The sequence below is a fragment of the Lissotriton helveticus genome, chromosome 2_1, assembly GCF_964261635.1.
Source record: "Lissotriton helveticus chromosome 2_1, aLisHel1.1, whole genome shotgun sequence".
NCBI lineage: Eukaryota > Metazoa > Chordata > Amphibia > Caudata > Salamandridae > Lissotriton > Lissotriton helveticus.
Window position 1 is genome coordinate 988,236,597 of NC_136059.1, and position 27,386 is coordinate 988,263,982.

At 43.9% G+C, this 27,386-nt stretch overlaps 1 protein-coding gene across 3 annotated transcripts in view; it reads right to left on the reverse strand.

The window, feature by feature from the left end:
• The window catches only part of APBA1 (amyloid beta precursor protein binding family A member 1), a 483,473-nt gene that overhangs the window by 450,682 nt on the left and 5,405 nt on the right, over positions 1-27,386 (reverse strand). The gene's annotated exons all lie outside the window — the stretch shown is intronic.

The following is a 27,386-nucleotide window of genomic DNA, read 5'->3' on the forward strand; positions in this document are numbered from 1 at the left end:
ACCACAGCACTCTATGACACTCTAGGACACTCAACATCACCCTATGCCACTCTTCTCTATTCCACTAATTTTTAGCCACTCTAGAACAGCAGCCACACTGGTGTACAACATGGCTAAAACACATTGGCAAAGCCAATAGCACTTGCATAGGTGAGACATCTGGACTTTACCAATGCTTGTTTATGCAGATAACATGCTACTAGTTAGAAATATTCAGTTTGTATTCCAGAGACTAGTTAAATGTTTTGAAAGGTGAGCAATAAACCGGCTCCCCATCAATCACTCAGATCAAAAATCTAAGTTTTGTATGCCTAATACATTTTGATGGAAATGTAAGGGTGAGGTTATGGCCTAAAGGCTAAATCGGTCGACCTCAAAGCTGGGGAACTGGGTTCGAGTCTTGGCAGGGGAACTCAACATCCTGTGATTCTGGGCAAATCACTTTATTTCACCGTGCCTAACAAACAATGAATGTGTCTGTTTGTAACACTACTGGTGCTCATGTAAAGCACTCTGATACCTTCGGGTTCAGTTCGCGCTATATAAAAAAAAAAAAAAGCAAGGGCGACTGTAAGAAATTGGGTTTCTGGTTGGCAGAGACATACACCCTGCCCGAGCAGGAACCACAATCCTAGTCAGGGTAAGTCAGTAACAAACTAAATTAACCCGTGCTCACCCTCTGGTAGCTTGGCACAGAGCAGTCATCTGAGAGGCAATGTGCAAAGTACTTGCGCACTACACACACAGTAACACAATGAAAACATCACAAAAGGATTCCACGCCAGTTTAGATAGAAAAATAGCCAATAATTTACAAGTAAAACAGGACCAAAATTACAAAACTCAAATCAGTAGAAGTTGAGATACGAATTTGTAAATAAAAGCGCTTCAACGCAAATAGCGCTCAAACAGTTAATTGGCCACACTAGACCTGGACAAAGTCAAGAGTTCAGGCTGCCTGGCATTGAGCGCAGGTCGGCTACAGGACCCACGCAGTGCCCGCTGAGCAAAAGTACCTTAATCCTTGTCGCAGCACTACATGCGTCGATTATCCCCATGCAGTTGTGGTGTTGCGCCAGATTTCTCCATGCAACTGCGGCGATACATTGATTCTGTTAAGCAAAGTGCAAGTGCTGAATGCGGCAGTTCCAAATGCACGGCGCCGGGTTAATCCACGCCGGAGGGGCGATGCCTCGATCTTCTCCATGCAGTGGCGGTAATGCGTTTCTTCTGAAGCGGTGGTTCCAGAGGCGATGCAGTGATTCTGAGTGCGATGCACCAATCTGGTTCTTGCAACAACAGTAATGCATCGATATTGCAGCAGGAGATGCACTGGTTCTAATCAGCGCAATGGCGTCTTTGCGCAGGTTCTGGCAGATGCTGCACTTTACTCATTTCCAAAGGCCCCGGAATGGATTTGCACCACTTGTTAGAGCAGGACTTACAGCAAGTAAAGTCGAGGTGAAGTCTTTGATACACCTGAGATTTCAGAAACGGGAGGCAAGCCAACAAGCCCTTAGAGAGTACTTAGGTTCTGGAATGTAGAGATGCAGGTCCAGTCATTCTCACTCCCAGACAAGAAGCAGCAGGCCAACACAACAAAGCAGGTCAGCTAAGTGGCAGTCCCTCCTGGCAGCCGGTCTGATGCCCAGTACCAGTTGTGCCTTAGAAATGGGGGAGACTTCAAAGAAAGGCCTTTGAAATGCACATAGTCCCTGTCCTTTCTGCCCTGGTTCCAGACTCACATCAGGGGATATGCAACCCTTTGTGTGGGGATAGGACACAGCCTATTCAGGTGTATCTGTCAGCCCCTTACTTCCATCCTGCCCAGGATGGCCCATTAGGATGTGGATGGCCCATCAGTCACACCTTATTTCCCCTTGAGTGTGGCTCTCTAGAGGGAATGCACAAAGTCCAACTGTCACCCACTCCAGACGTGTCTTCAGCTCTTTATGTGGGGACAGGCACAGCTTATTCAGGTGCAAGTCTCAGCTCCTACCTCCCATCCTGCTCAGGGTGACCCATCAACATGCAGATAGCTGCTCAGCCACACCTACTTTTCCTTTCTGTGTGACTGTCTAGAGGGAATGCAGGAAGCCAGCTGTCACCCACCCCAGATGTGTATTCTAGAGAGACATGCAGAAGGCACCAAATGACTTAATAAAATGCCAACTTTCTAAAAGTGCTGCGGTGTGGCATGGTGAGCAAAAAAACTATGGATTTCATCCAGATCTCTTGAGTGGGGTTGAACGTTTGATTTGCTCTGCATTCCGTCCATCATCTGTGTTTCTTTTGCTTTCTCACCCTAAGTGTGCTGGGTCTGCTCAGATGTGGGCCCCGGGCTCACTATGTCACTAGATTGAAGTTAGCCTGGCTTATATGGCGTGATGCCCCGAAACCGGTCCCAGGATGCTTGTTTCCAGCCAGGGAGGACCTGACATGGCAGTTCGGGCCGGACTGTTCCCATGAGGAACAGGGTCAACACTGATTTGCATATGGCTGGGTCTAAACTGGGGTGGCATGGTAGGCAAAAGAACAATGGATTTAACCCAGATCTCCTGGCTGGGTGGTGAATGTTTGATTTGCTCTGCATTCCGTTCACCATCTGTGTGTCTTTAACTTTCTAAAAGTGGCATTTTCAGAAATGCAATTATAAAACCAACTTCACCATAAGTTGTATTTGTAAATTGCCCAGAGACACCAAATGTGGGGGTCCCATCTCTTCTCAATTGGAAACTACACTTATAAAATGTAATAAGGCAATTCCAATATTATCCTATGGGTGCGATAGATACGGCTTGCAGTAGTAAAAAATGAATATTTCACTACTAGGACATGTACTCTTCAAATACACTGCACCCATGCCCATGGGCTGTCCCTGGCCTAACTGAGGGGTGACCTATATGTAATAAAAAGGAAGGTGTTGGCCTGGCAAGTAGGTTAACTTGCCAGGTCGACACAGCAGTTTAAAGTTGCACACACAGGCTCCGCTCCTTCCTATCTACCTCTGTGCCTAGTTCCTTACAGCCCACGGGCCCTTCGGTCTCGCCACACACTCAGGCAAAAAACATCAATGCCTGGCTAGCTTCGGCAAGAGACAGATTCGCTCCTCTGAAAAAGCTCACCAACAAGAGGCCCCATGACGCTCAGAGCTGGTTCACCTAGGACCTTAAGGATAAGAAACTTGCCTTGGGCCAAACTGAGCGTAGGTGGAGACAAGACTACTGCCCCCTCAAAAAATCAATTTTCACATCAGGCCTTAAAGATTACAAAACTGCCATTCCCGCTGCTAAATCTGACTATTTCTCCTCGAAAATCCTCGAATCCACTAACAAAGCCAAAGACATCTTCTCCATTGTTGATGAACTCGCGAAACCAGATTGGGTCACTGTAAAAGCTTCCCCCTCACAAACCCTCTGTGACTCCCTTAATTCCTACTTCCTCGACAAAATCACCAAGATCAAAACCAGTATTCCCAAGGCCACCTCACCCCCTGATTCTTGCCATACCTATCAAAACCCTTCTCTTCTCGACCTTTTCCCTCCGATTTCTCAGGAGGTTTTCTTCTCCCTCCTTAAGAAGGTCCGCTCTGGCTCCATGAGGGACAGCTGCCATCCGCACATTCGCCCGGGAGATATTTTCCCACATTTCTGAACCTCCCTTACTGCTCCTTAACAACTCCCTCACCTCGGGCATCGTCCCATACACCTTTAAGACAGTGGAAGTGGCACCTATCCTTAAAAAAGCAGGCTCCGACCCCCTGGTACTCATTAACTTCCGCCCAATATCTCTGCTTCCCTTTTTACGCAAAATCCTGGAGGCTTATGTTGCAAACATTCTGAGCACATTTGTGGAACACTCCCACTACCTAGACCCCCACCAAGCGGGCTTCAGGCCCGAACACTCCACCGAGTCCATTGCCCTGGCCGTCCACGATGAACTCAGAAAGGGTTCTGACCAGAACATCACGCAGGCACTAGTGCTCCTGGATTTATCGGCAGCTTTCGACACCGTCGACCACAACCTGTTGCTCGACCGAGTCGAGAGTGCCGGCATCCGGGGCACTCCGTTGAGATGGATCACCTCCTTTCTCAACGACTGCCATCAAGCGGTTCGTCGCTCCAGCTTCTCCTCGGAGGAAAAAAGACTGTCCAGCGGGGGTCCCCCAGGGGTTCTCCCTCTCCCCCCTTTTCAACGTATACATTCCGCCCCTGATCTTTGATCTCCGGAAAAGAGAAGTAGTTACTTTTAATTACGCTGACGATCTTCAGCTTATCTTTAACATCGACTCTTCTCCCTCCTCCATGGAGAACTTTCAATCAACTATGAACTTCATCAGTAACTGGATGAACCTAAACCAGTTAAAGCTTAACCCAGACAAGACGGAGCTGGTCCTCACAGGGTCCTCAGCTAATCTGTGGAACTGTAACTTCAGGCCCCACTCCCTGCGATGCCCGCCTTCCCCAGTCAGCTTGGTCAAGAGCTTAGGAGTAACTATTAGTAGTGACCTCTCCATGATAGCCCAGATCAATTCGGTGGTTTCCATCTGCTTCTTCCACTTGCGAAGAATTTGGAAAATTAGCAGATTTCTTTCATCCATGGCTTTTACCCAAGTTACACTGGCCCTAGTAATGTCGCATATCGATTACGCAAACTCACTGTATGCCGGAATCCCTTATTATCAATCACGCCGGCTACAATTGATACAGAATCAAGCCACTAGGCTTGTCCACGGCCAGCCAAAATTTAGCCAAGTGAAACCCCTGCTAAAGAGCCTGCACTGGCTCCCAGTGACCCAACGCAGCCTCTTCAAACTGGGCTGCCTGATTCACAGAGCCTTGTCCTCCCACGGTCCTGTTTTTATCGCTTCCAAAATACAGCGCTACACTCCATCTTGCGACCTTCGCTCCTCCAGCTCAAATCTTCTGACCCCCGGTCTATTCAAACGGAAAAGACACGGAGGCTTAAGGTTCCCATCCCTGGAACGACAGTTCTCGCTCCCCTCGGAACTGCGCCATATCCCCTACTACACTCAGTTTTGGAAATCGCTCCCCCCCCGCTGCCTCTGTCAATGCCTCTCCGCTGAAGCGCCAAGAAACCGCTGGTGTAAGTGCGCTCAATAAATAATTTTATCATATCATATCATATCAGGCATGAGATATGGTTAAAATGTTATTTAAGTAGGTGGTTCAATCTGTGTTGCAGGTCCACTAGTAGCATTTGATTTCTAGGTCCTAGGCAGATGTAGTGCACTTTATTAGCGGCTTATAAGTAAATCAAATATGCCAATTGTGGATAAACCACTGTTATCATGTTTTAAATACAGAGCAGAAGCACTTTAGCAATGGTTAGCAGTGAAAAAGTGCACAGAGTCCTGACGTCAACAAACACAAGGTAGGAAAACGAGGAGGAGTAAGGCAAAAAGTTTGGGGTAACCCTCAGAAAGGGCTATTTCCAATAGTGACCAATTAGCAACTACTGAATTAATTACAATTGGTCTTGTAATTATCAATTAGTTGAAATGGCATTCGTTAAGTATAAAAATGACAGGCCAAAATTGGTAATGGATATGCTAAAATGCCTGGGGAACATTTACAATGCTAAAGTGGTTCCTCTCATGACCTATGCCGCCCCCATGTTCTCTGCAAATAAATGTAAGTGATTTGATGAGTAGGAGGCCGTTATTGAAGGGAGCTGCTAGTTTGCTCAAAATCACCACTGTTGGAAGTTATTTTTGGTTAAAATCATATTTGCTTAGGAACATGAACATTTCGCATCTGGAAAGTAAAGAATAGTTTTTTCTTAGTATAGGGCGAACAAGGCTTCAAGAACTCGACTCCAAAATGGATTACAAAGTTGCCATGTTTTGCATCCATATTTTAAATTCTTGCACCAAAATGTGCAATGTTGCTTTGTGATGACACGCTGATCTCTGAGAGCCTTGCAGGAAATTATTTTGTTGATATGATTCTCTCCAAGTTCTCTTCCAGCCTTGTTTATTGTGGATCCATTCATTTATGGGACTTTCATTGTTTATGTAACCAGAATGTAACCAGAATTGTACTGCTACTTCCGATGGCATTCGGTCGTAGTAGAGTTTATTCATATTCACATAGGAGGATAGAACTAGGATGGTGTCATATGACACTGTAACAATTCTAATTTGTTAACATGTGATACATTTGCTCACTTTATGCTGACTGTGTGATTTCCATTAGTTTCCATTGTAAGGTTCTCTATAAAAAGTAATTGACTTAGAGGCAAGTGAGGATCCTTTTCTGAGCCTCTGGGGATGGTGCCTGATAGGTTATTGATTTGCTGCATCTGAGGGGATAGTTAATAGCAAGTGATGAAAAGAGCGTGTGAGAAATGTGTATGAGCACAATTTTATGTTACACTAATACACATATGGAGAAATCCTTCCTCCCGGTTTACAAATAGGGAAAATTCTGCTCATCCTTACCCCCAACCCCCCCTTCCCAACTTGTTATCAAGGGATGGTGCTTTTAGAGAAAACCCTGGATACTAGCTCTAGCTCCTTAAGAAAGTGAAACCATTCCTCCCTGAAAGTAACTTCAGAATTACTGTCCTAGCCTTTGTTTATCTTGCATAAGATGGTGGCAGTGTCCTGCTCCATGGCCGTTTAGACTCCACACTTCCTCCACCCTTCACTGCATCTTACAAGCTGCAGAATGCATTTTTAAGGACTTGCACCAATGCAAAATCAGGTGCAAAAACTACTGAGCAATCGTGAACAGCACCACTGCCTACCTGTCTGACAAGCTCATATCTGTTGGCGGTCAGCACATTCACAGCCAGGACACCATCAGACTAGAGACAAAAAAGTGCAAAATAAGAAAAAACATGGCAAAATACTACCTCCCTTTATGCTCCTAGGGTCTAGAGCAATATCCCTGTAAGTTAAGTTATGCGTACTTGTAAAGGGCATTATTACCTGCAAGGGTATCCAGGCACTGAGCAGGTATCTGTGCCAAGCCCTGCCAAAGGTAGGATGGTTAATTGAAAAGCCAGGTCTTCAGCGTCTTGTGGAATTCAAGAACGAGAGGAGCAGGCTCAGATGTGAAAAGAGAGCTTGTTCCATGCTTTAGGAACGATTTATAGAACACCCATCCTCCTGATCTGGTTCTATATATGCATAGGATGTGTGAAAGTAGGAGTCCTATGGAACGGAAGTGTCTGGGTGGTTAGTGAAAGGTGATTCCCAGGACTGCTCCAACCCTGCTGCAATTTAGGAAACACCTGAAGAATCAACTTTTCATACAACACTACGGGACAATTCAGTAACAGTACAGAAACCACCTACCCCTCCTATTGCATGTGGACTGTGTCTCTGCCTTTGACACTGTACCCTGCTCCACTGCCTTTCAGTTAGGTTTGCACTATATAAACACAACATACCTACAGACAAACCCACATTATATCGATTTAAATCCAAAAGGCTAATCCACTATTTATTTATTTAAGAGTTTTATATAGCGCTGGCCAGACCCGAAGGTATCGGAGCGCTTTACAACATTTGTCAAGTGACTATTGGGAATACACAGAATTGTAGCAGTAAGTATAGCATAAGTCACGTGGCATTCGAATGTAGAGTAGTAGTAGTCATAGTCGAATGGAGGACAAGGGTGAGGTTCAAGGGGAGTGGTTTTGACAGAGTTTGTTCTTATCCACGTGATTGGATCTTCAGTAAGGTGCAGTTCGGTTGTATGGATCCTTTGTCAGGTCGTGAGCGTTCTATTGAGGAAGAGCACTTTGAGTTGGCTTTTGAATTTTTCAAAGGAACGGTTAGTCCTGGTGTGTACTGGGATGACAACCCAGATTTTCGGTGCATTTCTAGAGAAAGAGTGCGATAAGGTTTTTTGTTTCTGGGTTTTCGGAGGGATAAGGAGAAGAGTGTTGGTGCTCCTGAGATTTCTTGTCTTCCCTGCTTTCTTGAGTTTGGCGGCTAGATAGGTGGGTTTGCCAGTGTGCAGAACTTTGTGAGTGAGACAAGCAGTTCTGAAGTTGGCGCGCATTTCTATGGAGAGCCAATTTAGCTCTTTGAGAGCGGGAGAGATGTGTTCAAATTTCTTTACTCCGGACACCATTCTGGCTGCTGCATTTAGGGTTGATCTGAGAGGAGCAAGGTGAGATTTTGCCGTGCCTGTCAAGGTGGCGTTCCCGTAGTCTAATCTGGATAGCACGAGGGATTGGGTGGCTTGCTTGAGGTCTTCTGGAGGGATGAAGGGTTTTATTTTGTTCAGTAGTTTCAAGTTGAAGAAAGCACATCTTGTGGTGTTCTTGATGTGTTTGATCATGTCAAGGTTAGGGCCCAGGGTGATTCCAAGCGATTTCACAGAGTCTGCTGGGATGAGGGTGCAGTTGAGAGCGTCAATAGACTTTATCCATTCCATGATTTGGGGTTGACTTCTCTTTGTTGGCTATGAGGAGGATTTCCATTTTGTCTTGGTTGAGTTTCAGATGATTTTGGGACAGCCATTTTTGGACTTCTATTAGGGTGTCATTGAGGCTTTGTATCTCTGCTGTGAGTGAGGTTTCAAGGTAGATCTGGGTGTCCTCTGCATAGAGGTGGAAGGGTATGTTGACTTTTTTTGAGGATGGTGGAGAGTGGTTCCATGTAAATGTTGAACAGTGCGGGGGAGAGAACTGATCCTTGTGGAATGCTTCTGTTTATGGGGTGTAGGTCAGACATGAAGTTTCTGATTTTTATTCTTTGGGAGCGGTTTTACAGGAAGGAGGTGAACCATTGCAGTACCACTCCTTCTGCTCCTACCCTTTCTCGGAGCACGTTGATGAGTAGTTTGTGGTCAACTGTGTCGAAGGCCGCCGAAAGATCCAGAAGTATAAGTAGGCAGCTGCGGTCTTTGTCAAGTGATTTGTGGACATCATCTATGACATTTAGGATGGCTGTCTCTGTGCTGCATCCTTTTCGGAAGCCCGATTGGTGAGGGTCAAGAAGGTCATTGTTGTCCATGTGAAGGGTGAGTTAACGGAGAACACATTTTACTAGTATCTTTGCTAAGAATGGGAGATTGGAGACAGGCCTGAAGCTGTTGAGATCGTTTGGGTCAGCACCTGCTTTTTTCAGTAAGGGTGTTACTTGTCCGATTTTGAGGCAGTCCGGCGTGATTCCAGTTTTCAAGGAGCTGTTTATAATCTTTGACAAGAGTGGGGCTAGTAGGAGTTTGAGTTTTTTAGCCAGTTGGGCAGGGAGGGGATCTTTAACGTGTGGAGAGGGCTTGGATCCGGAGGTTAATTCGATAATTTCAGCTTCAGTGATGGGTTTGAAGGTTTTCCAATTGTTTGTGGATTGACTGAGTGGGTTCCCGTCTTGTCTATTGAGGGGCGGACCATCATTGGGGGGTTGGATGTGGTTCTCTAGAGAGAGCTCGATCTTTAGTATTTTTTCATCAAAGAAATTGGCAAATTAGTCACAAAGGTCTTTGGAGGCTGGAATTGCAGATGGAGGTGGTTTGGATGTTTGCTGCCTAACGATATTGAAGAGTTCTTTGGGGCGAATTTTAGCATTGTTTAGAGCACTGCAGAAAAATGATGATTTTTCATTTTTGATGTGCTTTTTATAATTGCTCCGTTCCTTTTTGAGTTGATCAAGGTGGGTTGTCGAAGGGTTGTTGCACCAGAGTCTTTCAGCGGCTCTTAGGCTTCTTCTTTGCACAACAACTCAATTGGGAAACTACCCCCCTCAGGAACCAACCGCACAGACATAAAAGAACTAGCGCAGGAATGTCCATGACAGAGGCAAGAGATCTTGCAGAATCCTACAAAGCAGCTCACACTACCGCCCCCAGCTCCGTGATCCAAAGCAGGTGATTTTCTATTTTGCACAGTACCTTTTTAGTTTTTTTAAAGTGCAGCATACAAGCACAAGATTATTCTAGCTATACAGAAAAGGCAGCTAAATCCCAATAAATGGCACTAGTGCCGACTAAACTGCAGATAGGGTTTTGAGGTAGGAGTACTTTATTCCCTACTTGTGGAAGTTGTTAGTAAAACTAATCCACGGGAAGCAATAAGTAAATCTGAATTAATGAAGTGAGTGGTTTCAAACAGAATATTAGTTTTTAAATGTATGTTTTCGGCTAGAATCCCTAGTGTCTTTGTTGTTAGAAAGCCACTAAAATGACAAAATGCGTTTTTCAACCTAAAGCCCCTTTTCACATTAGACAATAGAAAAGTGTCTTTTGATGGCACATCACTAGTGATGTCTGCAGTGCTTTAAGTGGGCAGGGACTGTCTGGTACCTGCACTTTTTGTTTGAAAGAGAGAGTACATCTCAGCAATGCTGCAAAACATTTAATGGGCCAGTACCTCCACTTCTCCGAAGAAAGCATGTACTCTAAATAATTAGTACCTGCAATCCTATATTCCTTTTTCAATCACTGGATATCTCGTATCTAGACATAACACCTGAGCACTGAAAGGACAATACTGTGCAGACTCAGATTTTCTATTAGCGTTCTGGGGCTATGCCCCACTAAAATTCCTACACATTCCAATACAGATATTAAATAGATGTATTTATTTAGAGATACAATCGTATTTCTAGACAAATCGCTGTACTTAAGTCTTGGCTGCCAGTCCCAGGCTGCCTGTCCTGCCTCGCCGTGAAGCAGGAGAGTAAATCAACTTTCTGATCTGTTATGCATGATGCAAGGTTGACCGTTCTAAAGCCCTTCATTGCCATTGTAGTCCTTAATAGCCTCCACTGTAGGCCAGTGACGCTTTCAGCATCACTATTTTGGGTGTCGGAGTCTCCGTCCCTGCGTGAGGACAGCTGTCCGTTATTCACAGGCATCCCACCCACCCACGGAGATCCCACCCTTTGCCATTCGTCACACGTAGGAGTGGATGCAACCATGTGTGTTTTGGTGCCTTGTCCTCTGTAATAGAAAGTGTTATAATGCTAATTTTGTATTATTTATATTGTACTGAGACCCCCGGTCATGCTAATCTCCCCCACTGTGAAACTCCAAGCCTGACTGCACATTAGTGGCCCCATTAGAATTAGAGCTGCTGTAGTTGGTGTCCTGCAAAACTGATCCAAAAGACGGAGCAAAATTTTCTGCACTCCGCGGAGTGCAGAAAACTCTGCAAACTCCGCGAACGGAGTGGAGTTCACCGCCCAGGCCTACTGTGATACATTTGTCAGTTGGATTCCTTGCAAAGTTGATCCTGATATCAGAGTCAAGCGCAAAGGGAGAAATATGTGCTTATAATAAAGACAGTTGTGTGCTGTATGGCAATAAAACTGGCCATATCTTCATGCCCTTAACATTAATGACAAAAACATGGATTGATTTACGAACGATGAATGTTAAAAATGTTATGGTAATGCATGTCACCGATTTAGTTCCTCTCTTATTTCATATGTTTTACTTAATCTTGCGTTCCCCAAGAGTTAGCTATTTCGCTGTGTTGTGTTTCCGTATTTTTTTTTTTTATGCGCATACTTTGGGCCATGCCAGGTGTTTGAGGGGCGTGCTCGTGTCCCTCGCTATATACAAGTCACATTCAACTTTTACACCCACCACTTCCAAATGTCACCAGCCGCCCCTGCTCCTGTGTTACTTCTGATACTTTCACGTTGGGAGTATTTGCTTGATTTCTGAGAGCAAAACGGGCCAGTACCCCACTTATGGGATGGGTTGTCTGCGGGTAAAGCCAGGTCCTTACTGGCTCCTGATTGCCCATCAGTTGATAAATTTGTGAAGGCAAAAAGTTCCTAGATGAGGATGCCTTAGCTAAGCTAGACCACTGACAATGTACACTCGCTGTGTGGCAGGAACTGGCAGCAACAACGCTGATAACGAGTTAAGGTGGCTTACCAGCTGGTAAGGGGAACTATGAGTGCCACATTGTCAAAACAGGCATTGTACAAAGCCTTATGAATCAACCCTACACCATAGAACAAATATGAAAACTGTGTTAAGGCAGGTAGCGCTCAGTCTAACATCAGCTGTCATTTAACATGAGTGACCATTGTCAATATGGGCTCATCATCGCAATCGTCAAGTATTGCAAATTTTAACACGTGCTGATATATTGCCACAAAGATTCTAAGAAATGTTAGCAAACCTATAATTTTTGTATTAAATCTTTGTATTAAGCAGCTGTTCAGTTCACAACAATACATACCGATTGGAAAGTACATACAGTAAGCCACTCGCAGAAGGCACAGAACATTTCCTTTAAAAAAAAAAAAAAAAAAAACTCTCTATCGGCCATGTACATACACAACAGTTTGGATAAAATGGGTTTCCCCAGACAAATCTGGTAAGGGATATCCCCGGATCTTCCCTGCAGCACCTCCCTCAGCCCCCTTCAGAACTCTCTGTGATGTACCCAGCTACCCCAAATTTTTTCAGATTTGCGGGTATATCCCTGACCCTGATACAGCTTGTGCTCCGCCAACTAGTACCTGTCAAGATAATTTTCCCAGTGCAAAGTTATATTTTTAAATAACATAATGTCGTAAGCAATGCATTAACTAGACAAAATTATAGTTTTAAAAAAATAAAGAAAAAATAGGATCTTGCAAAGTCGGTATCCTTAGTATGCAAATTTGTCTGTTTTCACACTAACTTTGCTTCACGACCGCACAGTCTGCCTAATAAAGGGGCCTATGTGGCCTTGAAAGGTAGGACACAAAAATACAACAGTTACATTTTCTATTTCTGGCCTGCACATTACATGTGCAGCATTGAACAGCAAAGCCCCACTTTCCAACCTAACCTCCCGGCTAAGAAAGTATAAGCATAAAAAGCAGCATGACACCACACCATATAAAATGTCCCAAACTGCACAGTTTTGGAAATGAAAGCAATCAATTTGTCTCCCCTGACATCAGTCTCACAAAGCACCATGAATGACATAAGTACAGCTCTATTGGTAAATGTGCCTGCCGCGGTGACTTGTTTGCAACCTGCAAGTCATACTTTTGAAATTCAGCAGGTGAGACACAGTCTTTCAATTTTCTGAAGTTGATAAAATGAGTCCCACTTTGCCATCAAAAACTGTATACTAACTGTGTTACTGTTATGTCTGGGTGCAGTTCGCAGAGTTCCGTGTAGCAAAACTTTCCGAAGTGCCAAAAAAACTCAGCAGAGTTCCATAAGTGGCAGAGTGCGGCAAACTGCTGTTTGCACTGATCTTCCTGCAGCTCGAGTAGAAACTCTACCTGAGCAGTTGTTCGCGCTTGCCATCTTACCGTTGCAGAGCACGAGCAGGGAAAAAAACTCCGCTGCATTATGCGGAGCAAAATTTTCTGCACTCTGCGGAGTGCAGAAAACTCTGCAAACTCCGCGAACGGAGTGGAGTTCAGCGCCCAGGCCTACTGTGATACATTTGTCAGTCCCGTCAATATAACAGGACTATTATAACAGAACGGGTGAAACAGGGTCCAAGGGAAAAATGTAAAGACCAGCCTAGGTTCATATGCCCCAATACTTATACATGAACAACACAAGAAACCTGGGGTCTAAGAGCCAACACTATGGCGCTCAAGCTGTACTTTCACAGAGGTAGTGGTACCTCAGTTATCAAAACAGGCAAGAGACAAAAAATATATTATCTAGCATCAAGAAAAAAAAACGTATATAGTGAAACAGTTCATGAAAGCCTTCAGCCCACGTAGTCTGTATAGCCATCAACTCATCTGTGTGATCATTATTATCATTTGGTCAACCAGTAATTGTAATGGTAAGTCTCTTGATCATAGAGACCTCCAAGCAACAAGTTGTGGGCTGAATTGACAATCACTCAGGGTAGTACAAAACAACTCATCGTTGATTGCCATGAAGTGCAGTGCAAAACAAAGGAATGGGTGGTGAGTTGAAATAGAGTGTTGTGGCATGAGACATAAGAACCTATTTATTTAGAATATAAACACAACCCCTATGCTAAAAACAGAACAGTGCAAACAAGGCAGTTTCAACAAATAGCTGCCACAAAAAGGGCCAACATGTTTCAGCCGTACGGGCAGAGAATTCCAAGGCTTTCTTCAAGGACTCTGCTCTTTAAATTCGCTACTGCATACTAAATAATAATCCGTGAGAATGAAGTAATAATCAAACTAAAATGAATATCTTGTTGGAATCAATACAACCTGTGGATACAGATCCTCCGCATCAAGGAATGCAGATGGCATCCTACTTGACCGGGGACTGGACCTCACCTCACCTGGACCATGCTCAGGAATATGCGAGGCCCCGCTCTATCCGTCATTGCCTCGAGGACTGCACTGAGTCTAGGGGGAGGCCTGTTCTGTTTTTAGCATAGGTGTTGTGTCTATATTTTAAATAAATAGGTTCTTATGTCTCATGCCACAACACTCTATTTCAACTCACCACCCATTCCTTTGTTTTGCACTGCACTTCATGGCAATCAACGATGAGTTGTTTTGTACTACCCTGAGTGATTGTCAATTCAGCCCACAACTTGTTGCTTGGAGGTCTCTATGATCAAGAGACTTACCATTACAATTACTGGTTGACCAAATGATAATAATGATCACACAGATGAGTTGATGGCTATATAGACTACGTGGACTGAAGGCTTTCATGAACTGTTTCACTATATACGTTTTTTTTTCTTGATGCTAGATAATATATTTTTTGTCTCTGGCCTGTTTTGATAACTGAGGTACCACTACCTCTGTGAAAGTACAGCTTGAGCCCCATAGTGTTGGCTCTTAGACCCCAGGTTTCTTGTGTTGTTCAAATATAACAGGACTCACTTTACTTTGAGATAGAACACATATGAGTGCAGTGTGTCTAGAGTTATTTCATGGTTTATGGGACCAATATGTTTTTGCAAGATGATCTACCATCAACCACCGGGTGTAACTAACCTCCATGTTCTCGGGTGCGCTAAGCTCCTGCTCTGTTTTTCATTTTTTAAGTGCACGTGTGTCCTTCTATGTTTGTGTAACGTTGCTGATGAAAATCAAAACTTGTGCAGCCTTTGAGCAGTCCTCCTCCCTAAACTGAGTGCAAGGCTGGTGGCAGTCTCTATAGCGCATCACAGGCATTTGTGAGGCGTGTGGCGCGCACTCAACTATAACCAAGACCCAGCACAGTGACAGCTCTGCTGCAAAGATGTGTAGACGTTCTGGGTAAGGAAGACACTGCAAATTTCTGTGCCGATTCTTCGTAGAAAATGAGAATATGCTCCACAGCATAACTCTGAATTTCAGTGTGAGAGCATGTGTGTGAAATGGAGCAAAAAAGGAGTATTTGGTGGGGGGACGTGTACATAGCTTTTTTATTTTTTATTTTTTTTTTTTTATAAGCTTTATTCGACATTTGTCATAAAAGCATTCACCTAGCCCTATACAATAAATACTACTATAAAAATACTTCTAAAAATACATATTAAACATTAAATGTCGAATAATACATAGTAAAAGTTCATAAAACTACACACCTTATTACAGTTTAAAAGAACATGATCCATGTCGCAAGGAAACAATTTAAGGATATACATAATCTCATTATAATACAGTTGCCACAAGAGATCGGGTACGAATTAGCCACGACCAAGCCAAATATTTTGCTACACCAACCACATATAATGTTGTACAATCTGTTTCGAGTATCCTGAGTGCTTCGGACTGGCTTCGGGTTCCCAACTTTAAGCAGACCGGTTTTAACCACTTACGTCTGGGGGTCAAATACAGTGGACAACAAAACAAAAAATGGGAGATGTGTTCAATTTCCTCATTGCAATGGTGACAGTGTTCATCCCATGTCTGGGACCAATGCTTCTTAAACGCATTTAAAGGTAATGTGCCAATGCGGAATTGAAAATAAAGTTTTCTATCATATGGTTTTTCAATTAGGTCCCAAAAAGATTCATATGAGGGGTACATTTTTAAATTTAAAAAGCGAGATGTTAAATTTGCGCTTATACTGTCACTAAACATAACAAAATATATCATTTCCCAATATAGATCTTTTAGCTTTTCCTTAGTAGGAAAGCAAGTTGGGTCTTTGTTGTCCCATAGATGGTCCAGTTTCAGATTTGTAAGTAGTCCCCGCAACTCCCTTAGCCATGGGATAGTATGGAAACGATCGAATTTGATGACATCCATCAATGCTGCTGCATAGTGGCCTAATTCTGGGGTCACCATAATTCGCCTCCAATATAGGAGGGGCCGAAGCCTTGCTACATCCACAACTGATTTTCTACCCAGGTCTAGTTTTAGCAGAATAGTTGGTGTGCTTTGGGGGACCATTGCGACCCCTCTTAGGAACCTATTTTCAGCTCGGCCCAGTTCGCTCAAGTTAGAGAAACCCCATAATTCAGAACCATATAAACAAGCCCCCAGGACTTTCATAGAATATATTTCCATAACACAATTCACAGGCTTTGTCAGCGAGGTTCGGTGTTTTAGCATGATGGCACCTGCTAGCTGTCTAAATTTTAGTAGGGTTGTAGTTATGTGATGCTTCCAGCTCATGTTTTCTTGCAGAGTGATACCTAGGTATGAAAAAGAGTCCACTCTTTCTAGGGGTGTTCCTTTGTATTTTATTACACCCTTAAACGAGGACTGTTGATTGAGGCACATGAATTTCGTTTTGGTGGTGTTTAATTCTAGGCCCCTTTCATCACAATATACACCAAAGGCATCAACTACTTTTTGTAACCCACTAGGGGTGCGGGAGAGTAGTAATGTATCGTCCGCAAACATGAGAACTGGTACACGAGAGCCTGCTATTACAGGGGCGTCACTAGCAATCTTCTCTAGATGTTTAACGATACCATTTATGTAGATAGAGAAGAGAGTAGGCGCTAGGACACACCCTTGCCTCACCCCACGTTCAACCGGGAAGGAATCAGTTACATCTCCTTGGTTGCCCCATCGTATCCTAGCGAAATTGTTTTCGTGTAGGCGAACAAGGAGTGTGAGCAATTCCTGATCTATGCCTGCATCCGCCAAGGTCTGCCAGAGTTTTTCCCTGGGGACCAGGTCAAAAGCGGCTTTTAGATCTACAAAAACTGCATACAGTGTCCCCTTCTTCAAGGTGACATTTCTCCAATAAATTGTTAGAAAATGGTGTACATAGCACAAACTGCTCTCACGAGTCGACAGTAAACACACACACACACAGCGTTTCAATTTTAGCATGAAGGAAAGTACCTCCTACAATATTCCCTTAAAAAACGTAAGAATTCCTGAGGGTCACGTGTAAATAAGTGCAACAGGCCTGTCCGAATCAACAGTATTTAAGGGAAGGTTGATGAACATGGCCAGGGTCAAGTAACTGCACTGTGTTAACCAAAAGCTGTACTTGTACACTAAGACCATGTACCACGTCCAACCCTAAAAATGAAAAAAGAATATCTGGAATATTTATAGATGCATAGCTTTGTCAGACAAACGCTTTTTTGTCAAACAGTTTTTAGATACAAAGATATCTTTCTGAAAAGATCATACTGTATAGTATAACTGTTCAAAGATGATCAGGAGTTTTTCAGTTAGTAGCCTCCAAATTTCATTTTTCAAACTCTTGTTTTATAGGAATCAACATCGGTCTCCAATTTTTCATATCCTGTCTCTCATTTGAAACCACTCAAGATCCTTTAATATCGTAACTAGAATTTCACATAACAGATTTAATCACCTCGTCCAATTTTTCAAACAATTTCCTTAGATTCACTTAGTTTGAAAAGTTTACCTGGCATTGTGCCCTTTCACAAACTAACCTTTCAAACTAATTTTCTGGGTTGGAACCACCAAACAAAACACCTTGGTAGGTTTTACAGCCAGAGATAGACTCCCAAACCACAGTACTTCTGTCAACCATCATTGTGAGAAAAAAAAGTGAACAAACATGACCCTTTGAACAACAACCTATGCCAAACGTCGCTCTCAGAAAAAAAATCTTAGAAAGGGAGGGCACTTGCCAAGTTTGACGTTCCAGTGAATAAATATCCCTATGTATAACTGCATTTCGAGATGCTAGATGAACGTAGCCAAATTCGGGCCGTGGATTTGTTCCAGAATAGGTACACAGAGGGCAGTCGCCTGATTAAAAAAAATCAGGCGTGAAGGTTTCTCCTGCCACGAGCTCAGGGTGAAACATCGATCAATTCAGATAATCACAGACCCTTGGCAACACAAGGAGAGTCTACACGGGAATTCCGTGAGTTGGTAGAAATATTAATCAATCCCTATAGAGTGGTCACGTCTTAGTGTGCGTGTACCTCTGGGGGTTGGTTTATGGTCCTGATGAATGCTGAGCATAGGTAGACCACGATAAGCATATAGGACAGTGGTTCAAACTCACTCAACCACTACTTGTCCGCTTGCACTTTGTTTTTATTGAAAGCCGGCTATCCCTTTATTAAAATGAGTACAGGGAATAGCGGACTCTTCTTTTAACTCACTTTTACACACTTGGGCACAAATTCACAAGCCCTCAAAAATGAACCCAATGATGAAGCCAGTCACCAACTTGTTTGGTGCATGAGGGTTCTTTTTGAATTCTAGTTTTATCACTGAATCACTCTGGACTCGAGTTATAAAGTTAATTAAAAATGTGTTTTACCTTGGGTTATATTGCACCTGGTGTGTCACTCTTCTGTTGTTTGATATATGTCTAGGAAGAAGGCCAGCCAAGTACTCCAATATAGCATTAGGCTTTTTGATGGTGTACAGAAGAGTGTTTTAAATGGGTAGGTACCGTCCGGTACTGAATACCTGCACTTCTTTATTTTGAAGGGGGGATATCTACACTTCTCAGCACTGCTCTATTACATTTCATGGGAGAGTTTGCACTTCTCAGGAGCAAACAGGTACACTAAAGAGCAAGTACCTACACATCTACATTTCAATTAAAATCATTGGTACAAGGGAGGAGCTACCCTAGCAAGCAAGATGGCCGCATAAGCTCCCAGCTCCGCCGACCTCCGCCAGCAGCTCGTATATCCTGCAAGTTATCCTGTTTTCCAACCGGACTCCCGTATATATGAGGAGTGACTGACTCTGAAGGCGCAATCCCGAACTTTTTATCACACCGGATGACGGAGATACGCCGTGTTTCATTTTCGGCCTACCTGGGAGTGGAAGCCGGGGCCTCGATTTCTAACCCATCCGGGCTGGAACTGAACAACATCGGCTGTGAACCTTGGGCTTTGTCCGGTCTCCCGAACGGGGACATAATCTACCTGTTTTAAACGGCGATTTCGTATCCTGCCTGCAACGCACACGCCACGGCGTGACACATCGTTTGCTGCGGCCCTGTATCCGACGCCCGGAGACATAGTAAGCTTGTCGGGGGGGTGCGGACGGGAGCCCCGACCAGCGGCTAAGGTGCAAAATTGTGAGGTGAGAGCGCCCGTGGTTGGTGTCCGCTCCAGATTTGCCTGCTTCCCCGGAGTAGCCGGCCTCCGGGGTCTGCATCCTGATCTGTTGCTTAGAGGAGATGGAGGGGACGAAAGACACACCACCACTGCGCGCCGTAATGGCGGCCATTAGAGCGCTCCACTCACAGATCATCATCAACTACCAGGCACTGTCGGTAACAATGGATGTTCTTTGCCGGAGACCGGACAGCGGCTTTTTGCCATCATCGCAGCCAGCGGTGCCACCAACGAAACATCGTGTATCCAACTTCGAGGTCCATGTGCAGACGCCGGATCCCTTTCGCGCTGCTGATTCCTATGAGACAGATCGCGCGCCCGTGGACATTGTCAGCGTCCCTTGCTTGAACCCTATCTCGCCGAATATCACTATGGACGACCTTGACTGCCTTAACAAGATCACCTGTAACGATTGGAAAGTTTTATCATCCTTCCACGCTTTTCCTCGCTTGCTCTGTGGAGATCGTGAACTTTTATCCTTTATTTGGCTTGCTCATACTGACTTGAACTTTCATGAAAACTTTACCTCTCTCATTGTTGCAGTGGCCTGGGTTATAAGTGCTCCAGTGGACATTCGTACTGGCCAGGGTTAACTTGTGGGACTTTTTAGGATACGGGAAAATAATTTAATCTGCTGCTGGGATTGTGACCTGTGAAATGCGGGAGTCGGGTGGTATGTTTCGTACTTACCCGGATTGATTGTGCATCTCACTACATTTATTTTGCACTTGTTTCCGGGTGGTCGCGTCTGGGCAGGGTAAGGGAGTCCGGGAGTGTGGTTTTTTTTTTGTCTCTCCTCCTCCGCTTCTTTCTCTCTTTTAGGGACGTTTCTGGGCGACAGGCACGCTGCTAGTGGGTTAGGCCGTAGCCATTGCAGGGGTGCAGGGTGGTGGGGGGGTTTGTTATTTTGCCTTTGTTGTGTTCTATGGCCCCTTTTCTTTTTTCTCGCAGGGTCCGGTAGCGATACTTTCGATCTCATCCTGCAGCATATGAGTGGGCGGGGTTTGGGGTGGGTGGTTCTGATGATAGATAGGTAGCTTTGTTCTTCTCCCTTAGTGAACATACTGGCGCTTGCATTTTTACTGTTGGTCTATCTTGATCCATGACTGCCTTTTAACGCCTACCCGCATTTTTATACCTCCAGTGTGTAGCTCCGGATATCCTGTATCTTCTTCTTTATCTTGTTTTTTTTTTGGGGGGGGGGGGGGGGTTAAATATAAAATGAAACCTTAGGCATATCCTTGATCTCGAAATGTTTTCAATACATCGTCTATCCTCTACCGCTGCCGGACCCATGGGTTGTCGGCTGAAGAGCTGAGTTATTGGATTTCCTGATACGTTCTGCATACATGTGGTGACCGGCCCCTGTCGATGCAGGGCTACTTCTGTATTTTGTGTTGAACGATATAATAAAGGTTTAAAAATAAATAAATAAATAAATAAATAAATAAATAAAATCATTGGTACAGTTGGCCTAACGGCTAGGGTGCTCGACCTCGGAATCTGGGTTCGAGTCTCGGTAACGACGCTAAAACCTCCTGTGATTCTGGGCAAATCACTTAATCTCCCTGTGCCTAAACTGAAAGTGTGTCCTCATGTAACGTAACTGGAAAATATGTAAAGCGCTCTGATACCTGATTCGGTTCGGGTCTAGTTCGCGCTATATAAAAAAAAAAAACTCTGCAACATAATTCTACTCCAGAGCCTACAACAGCACATGGGTGCTGCACGAAAGGCCTTACATGGCATTGCTTTTATGGGGCCACACAAGGCAGATACAAATTATAGTCTCTAGGTCCGGGGCCCATAGTTCACTGACTCTATATCTGATGGCAAATAAGTGTCTTAACCGCATGCGCGCTAGCGGTTTTCCCACTGCGCGCTGCGATTTTGAAAATCCCGCGTTACGTGACAAGGTCAGCTCGTCATGCGCGTAGCGCAGGTAACGCTCATGACGAGCTGACCTTGTCATGAGCGTTGAAGGGGTTAACCAGCTCCATCCTTGGTCTCAGGAGAAGGAGCGAGGATAGGAAAAATCTGTAATGCTAACCTAAGGGCGGTAACACCAGTGTCTTGTCGTTATGGTTGTTTGCTTGCCTTTGTCAATCAGAAAAAATCATAAGTATGAAAAAATATAGCCCCTTTCATTTAGAACTCCAGAGCAATAATCAGCAGAGTAGCTGAATACCCTGTTCGTTATGGTGGCCAAAACAGCTGGGCAATATAAGATGCCCGTTCAAAAGTACACAAAGCTGCACAGTCAATGCTGCGCATTTAGAATGTTGTAGGGAAAGGAAACCAGATATGTTGTCTTCCTAACCCTAGTATACCATGTGTTTAGCTTCTTTTATTTCCCAAAATCCAGGGGTATATAAACAGTACAGCATCTGCGATCCGAACAGCAGACGAAATCAAAATCAAAAGGGTAAACATATGCTTGGTGAGAAAGGGTACATACATTAGTCGTCATCACGTAGCTAAGTGTAGGCTGAGTCACGTGTTGGCACATACGGCTATAACAATACAGTTATGTATATCCCACATAACATTCCCAAAGGCTCACATTGAAACCATCAGTTGCCATATGAGACTCCGGCAATGCAGAGCGGATAGGGCTTGCAGGCAGTCCAGCAGGCACTGTTTAATCTTTAGGGCAGTAAACAAGAGGTATAATTTAGGGAGCACTGGTGTCGGTGTGGCTGGATCAGCATCTAGTTGTCAAAGCTAGGTGGTGAAAGGGCCATACTTGTCTTTAGGCCTGGATCTAAGGGGCATACATTTCCAAAAAGTGGATAGTTGTTCCTGACATTAAGTGATGTCACGCAACCATGCTGCAAGTGTCAGAGCAGGATGTCTGCCCAAGTGCATGGCCTCTCTGCGTTTGGCCAGAAGGAGCAACATGACAATGAGACGCCGGTGTGCAGGTGCAATGTCCTTGCCATAGCCTAACAGACCAACCAAGAAGGTATGCTGTAACTCCTGACAAACACAAAGAGATGATGGACGGAGCGCTGAAACTTTTCAGACATTCACTCCCAGTCACAGATCTGGGTTGAATCCATCATCGTTCTTTAGCTCAATTTGCCACCCCAGTTCAGACCCAGCAATATGCAAATTAGTCTTGACCCTGTGCCTCATGGGAACAGTCCAGCCCGAACTGCCAAGCCAGGTCTTCCCTGGACCGGAAACAAGCATTCTGGGACTGGTTTCGGGGTAACACCCCTCATCAGCCAGGCTAGCTTGAATCCAGTAGCAAAGTGAGCAAGGGACCCACGTCTAGGCATACCCTGCCAACTTATGGCGAACCAAGCAAACACAAAGATGATGGACGGAGTGCTGAAACTTTTCAGACACTCACCCCCAGTCACATATCTCGGTTGAATCTATCATCGTTCTTTAGCTCACTTCGTCACCACAGTTCAGACATAGCTATATGCAAATCAGTCTTGACCCTGTGCCTCATGGGAACAGTCCAGCCCGAACTGCAAAGCCAGGTCTTCCCTGGACCAGAAACAAGCATCCTGGGACCGGTTTGGGAGTAACACCCCTCATCAGCCAGGCTAGCTTGAATCCAATGGCAAAGTGAGAAAGGGACTCACGTCTAAGCATGCCCTGCCAACTTAGTGCAAACCAAGCAGGTCTTCCTTGGACCAGAAACAAGCATCCTGGGACCGGTTTGGGAGTAACACCCCTCATCAGCCAGGCTAGCTTGAATCCAACGGCAAAGTGAGAAAGGGACTCACGTCTAAGCATACCCTGCCAACTTAGTGCAAACCAAGCAAACACAATGAGATGATGGACAGAGCGCTGAAACTTTTCAGACACACACCCCCAATCACAGTTCTGGGTTGAATCCATCATCGTTCTTTAGCTCACTTCGCGACCCCAGTTCTTGCAAACTTAGGGCAAACCAAGCAAACACAAAGAGATGTTGTAACTCCTGATCTGTGATCAGCTGAATATTATTATACACTTCTCCCATAAATGAAGCGACTTCTTGACATTGCCAGGCGAAATGATTAGCCTGCGGGATTCTACAGCGCTTGCAACATGAGTCATGGCCCAGCCCCATTTGGTATGATTGCGAAGGGGTGCGAGATGTACGATGTAGAAAATTAAAATGGATTAAGCACTCAGTAATTTGGAGATAGAGAGGCTCCAGTTGACCGTAGCAGAAAAGCAACTGGGCATTTGTGATGGGGGAAATCTAGGTCCAGTTTCCATTGTTCTAAAGCTTTTAGGCCTGTTACAGGGGAGGACTGTTACAGGGGAGGTGTGCTGCATATTGTTATATAAATGTGAGTGATAGTTTACATAGAGTTGGACTCGTGAGCATGTATTCCAATACCAATAGGTCAGGTACCGGGCGTGGAATGTGTCATGCAATGTACAACATGTAGCCCGCAGCTGATAATAGTAAGGTATTGAGGAATGTAATGGCTGGGGCCCCTGCCATCTGTACTGATGAGACGAACTGCTCGTCTGGATACATATCTGAAAATGTGTTGATCTTAAGGTTATGAGCTCGCACAATGGCGCCTTTGTCTAAAAGTGAAGGTAGTTGAGGGTTACTGGCCAGTGGGATTGAAGGTGCCTATACAATTGCGAGTTTAGCTCTCTTCTTCAAACCGCTCCCATGCCCATCTAAAATTTTCTGCTGGGTTGATTTCTTTCCTGGGGTTTCTGTAATTCTTGTAGAGTGCTGCATTAAGAGGACAGGGTGCTGCGCGGTCCTCTTCTACGGAGATATGCGATTGATAGGGAGTTGGGTATAACCAAAAATGTAAGTATTGGGTCTGGGCACAGTAGGCATAGAGTGTTAGACCCGGGGCACCCATCACACCCTGGGTGTATATAAACCTATATTCCAATGTGAGTTCAAAATCCTAGGCCATCCACAGAATAAGTGACCATACACGCTGATACCTGATTTTAAACAGAAATTATGATGAGACAAACTGCATGGTGGAAAGGGGCAGAGAACACCTTGAACACAATGGGTCAGTTCAAAAACGGTAGCCTAGTGCAACAGTGTAGTCTCTGATGGGAGGGGGCGACTGGCACATAGGCTTCATACACCTGCAGTTATCTAAGAAAGTATCAAACTGTTGATTTGGTCATTGCACGTTACATTCTTTATTTATCCAGAATAAGGCTAATCCTGTAATTGAAAATTTTGATACGGATGAAGCAATTCCCCGTAAGTAGATGATATTGTTGGGATTAAAAGTATACAGATAGTTGATCACTGTGTTTATGGTAACATATATATAACACAGGAGACAAATTAATAGGGGGGATTTTCAACCATTACAGACAATGATATAGGACCCGTTGTTAATTGGGTAGCATCTTTGGTGAATAAATAAATATCCCCGCTGTCAGAGAGAGAGCATCCCATTCTCCCAGTTCCTTCGGGTGAGAAGAAATTGTTCTAACTTAGCAGACTTTGACCTTCAAGCAAACATCATGCGGCAGAAGTTTCTCAATAGAGGCTATCCCCATAGACTAGTCAGGGATTCATATAAGCGGGCCCGATACTATGATCGGGACTCACTACTTAAACCTAAGTTACCTTCAGAGAATAAAAAACTGGTCTGCATCACCAAACACTCCACCTTAGACAATACTGTTCGCCAGATCATAAACTCCAATTGGCACATACTTAACTCTAATCCAACCAACGCCAAACTGGAAAAACCTTTGTTTGCACACAAAAGGAATAAGAATCTCAAAGACTTGATCGTGCACTCTCGTTTCTCCTCTAAAGAAGTCCATTCTGAATTTATCCAAAGGTCAATCGATAATAACTTCCCAGTGAAAGGAACTGTTAGATGCTCCTCATGTAAATCATGTAACAACATTATTCCAGGAGAATCCTTTGAACACAATGGCTGTCATTTTAACGCTACAGGTATGTGGAATTGTAGAACAGCCAATTGTATATATCTGATCCTTTGTCCCTGCCAACTTGGATATGTTGGCGAGACCTCTAGACCGATACAAACCAGACTCACAGAGCATCGCTCAGCCATTCGCACCAACAAAACTCTAGCACCTCTAGTCAAACATTTCAGAGAGAACAATCATGGCCCAGAAGATTTTAGATGGTGCATCTTAGAAAAAATTAGGCTCCCAGACAGCAAAGGGGGCGAAAAAATTAGAAAGAAAAGAGAAGTATTTTGGATTTTTTCTCTGGGAACTTTCAAAAAAGGATTAAACGCTGAGATCCCATGGGAGAACGCTATCACGTAATAATATGTCAGTTATGGCCCAGGAATTTTGTTACTATTTCTTCTATTACAGCTACTCTGGCCCCCCTTGAATTATGTACCTTACCTTACATGTTTAACATTTAGCCTCCGAGGCAATCCATTACGGAACTAGGTTTTTTGCCTTATTAATAATATAGCCCCTAAAGAAATATATCACCATATTAATATAATAACATTGCCGTCCTTCCTTGACGACTTCCAAATACAACTAATTTTGATAACTATATAGAATGTCTCTGTCTCACCACTGGGGACTAGATGTTATATTCAGTACCATCTTGGAATGGAGTCCCCCACAAACTAACAAGAGCGAAATAGTCCTCATTATGTTTTCTTGCCTATATAAGATATATCCTACAGACATTTCGAGGGTCTGTCCGCAATATTGATTCACCCTGCTTGTAAGCAAATGTTGCCTTTAGCATCATACAACATGCAGGATTACTTATTGGTTATTTAGTGCAATTAGTGAATGCTGTTCCTACACATAAGACTCTATTGAGACATGCTCTTTTCCCCTTCTCTCATCATAACGCATAAAGTTTGTGCCCTTAGAATTAGGCGGCGTATGTAAACATCCCTCGTCTTTTTAGCGCCATCTTTAAGAGGTAATTACACACTCGAGACTCTAATGAAAGACGTAAGATTGTCCTTTTACTCTCTCTATTAAACCCCGACCTGATTGAGCTTTTCGCGCCTAATTTACCCTTCAAAAGAGTAGTCATTAGCAGAGCGCACATCCATTGACCCCGGCGAAGCTGTCCCGCTATCTGGCCGCCTGGAACTGCACCATCCTGCAGCCCGCGATACTTCTCTTTTATCAAGGTGAGAATAATGGCCCTGTATTCTGTTTTTGGCATTCCCTTCTAAAATACCAAGGAAGTTATCATCGTTTCTTGTGCCATGTAAGTGATTTGATATGTATGTATCCAGAAGTGAGATCACAATACATCATGTATGACCAGTCTAAAGTATGAGTCCCTAATTAGGAAATCATCTAGGAATGTTGCTTATGACAATTAACTGTACCTATATCAGGGTTCTTTATGTCGAGCTGAGTACTGCACTACTGTTGTACATATATCAGTCTATTATATGACGTTAAGTGACCAATCAATATGTCTGGACCTCTAGGTTAGATAAAGAATTGTTAAGAAGTCTTCATTTTGTGATGAGTTAATAGGTATGTGAGTAGATAAATGTAATAAAATTGTAAAAGGACATATGCACTGTTATGTATAACATTGTTTCCTATAATATTCTTTACAGAGTTTAATCAACGACTCCTGAAGAAGGCAGTTCTTCTACTGCCGAAACGCGCGTCGAGTCCATTGAATAACTTTCTAATAAGTGCAATTGTTGTTTCAGTAAACACCTCCTTTTGTATATAATTGTTAAAACTAGCCAGGATTTACGCCGTTATTATGATGTATTTGCTTTTTAATGAATGTATTTGATGTATTGTGTTCAAGAATGTAATATGTTATTGTTTTATTGTATCATATAGTTTGACTTATTACTCAAGTCTCTATATGATTTTTACTTATGTTTAATTAAATATATATATTTTTTAATATACACATTATCTCCCGACAATTCTTTTTCTCCATTGGTCCCAGCGTGTATGGTCACTTATTCTGTGGATGGCCTAGGATTTTGAACTCACATTGGTTTTTACCCTGCCCTAGGAATCTGTGTATTTGTG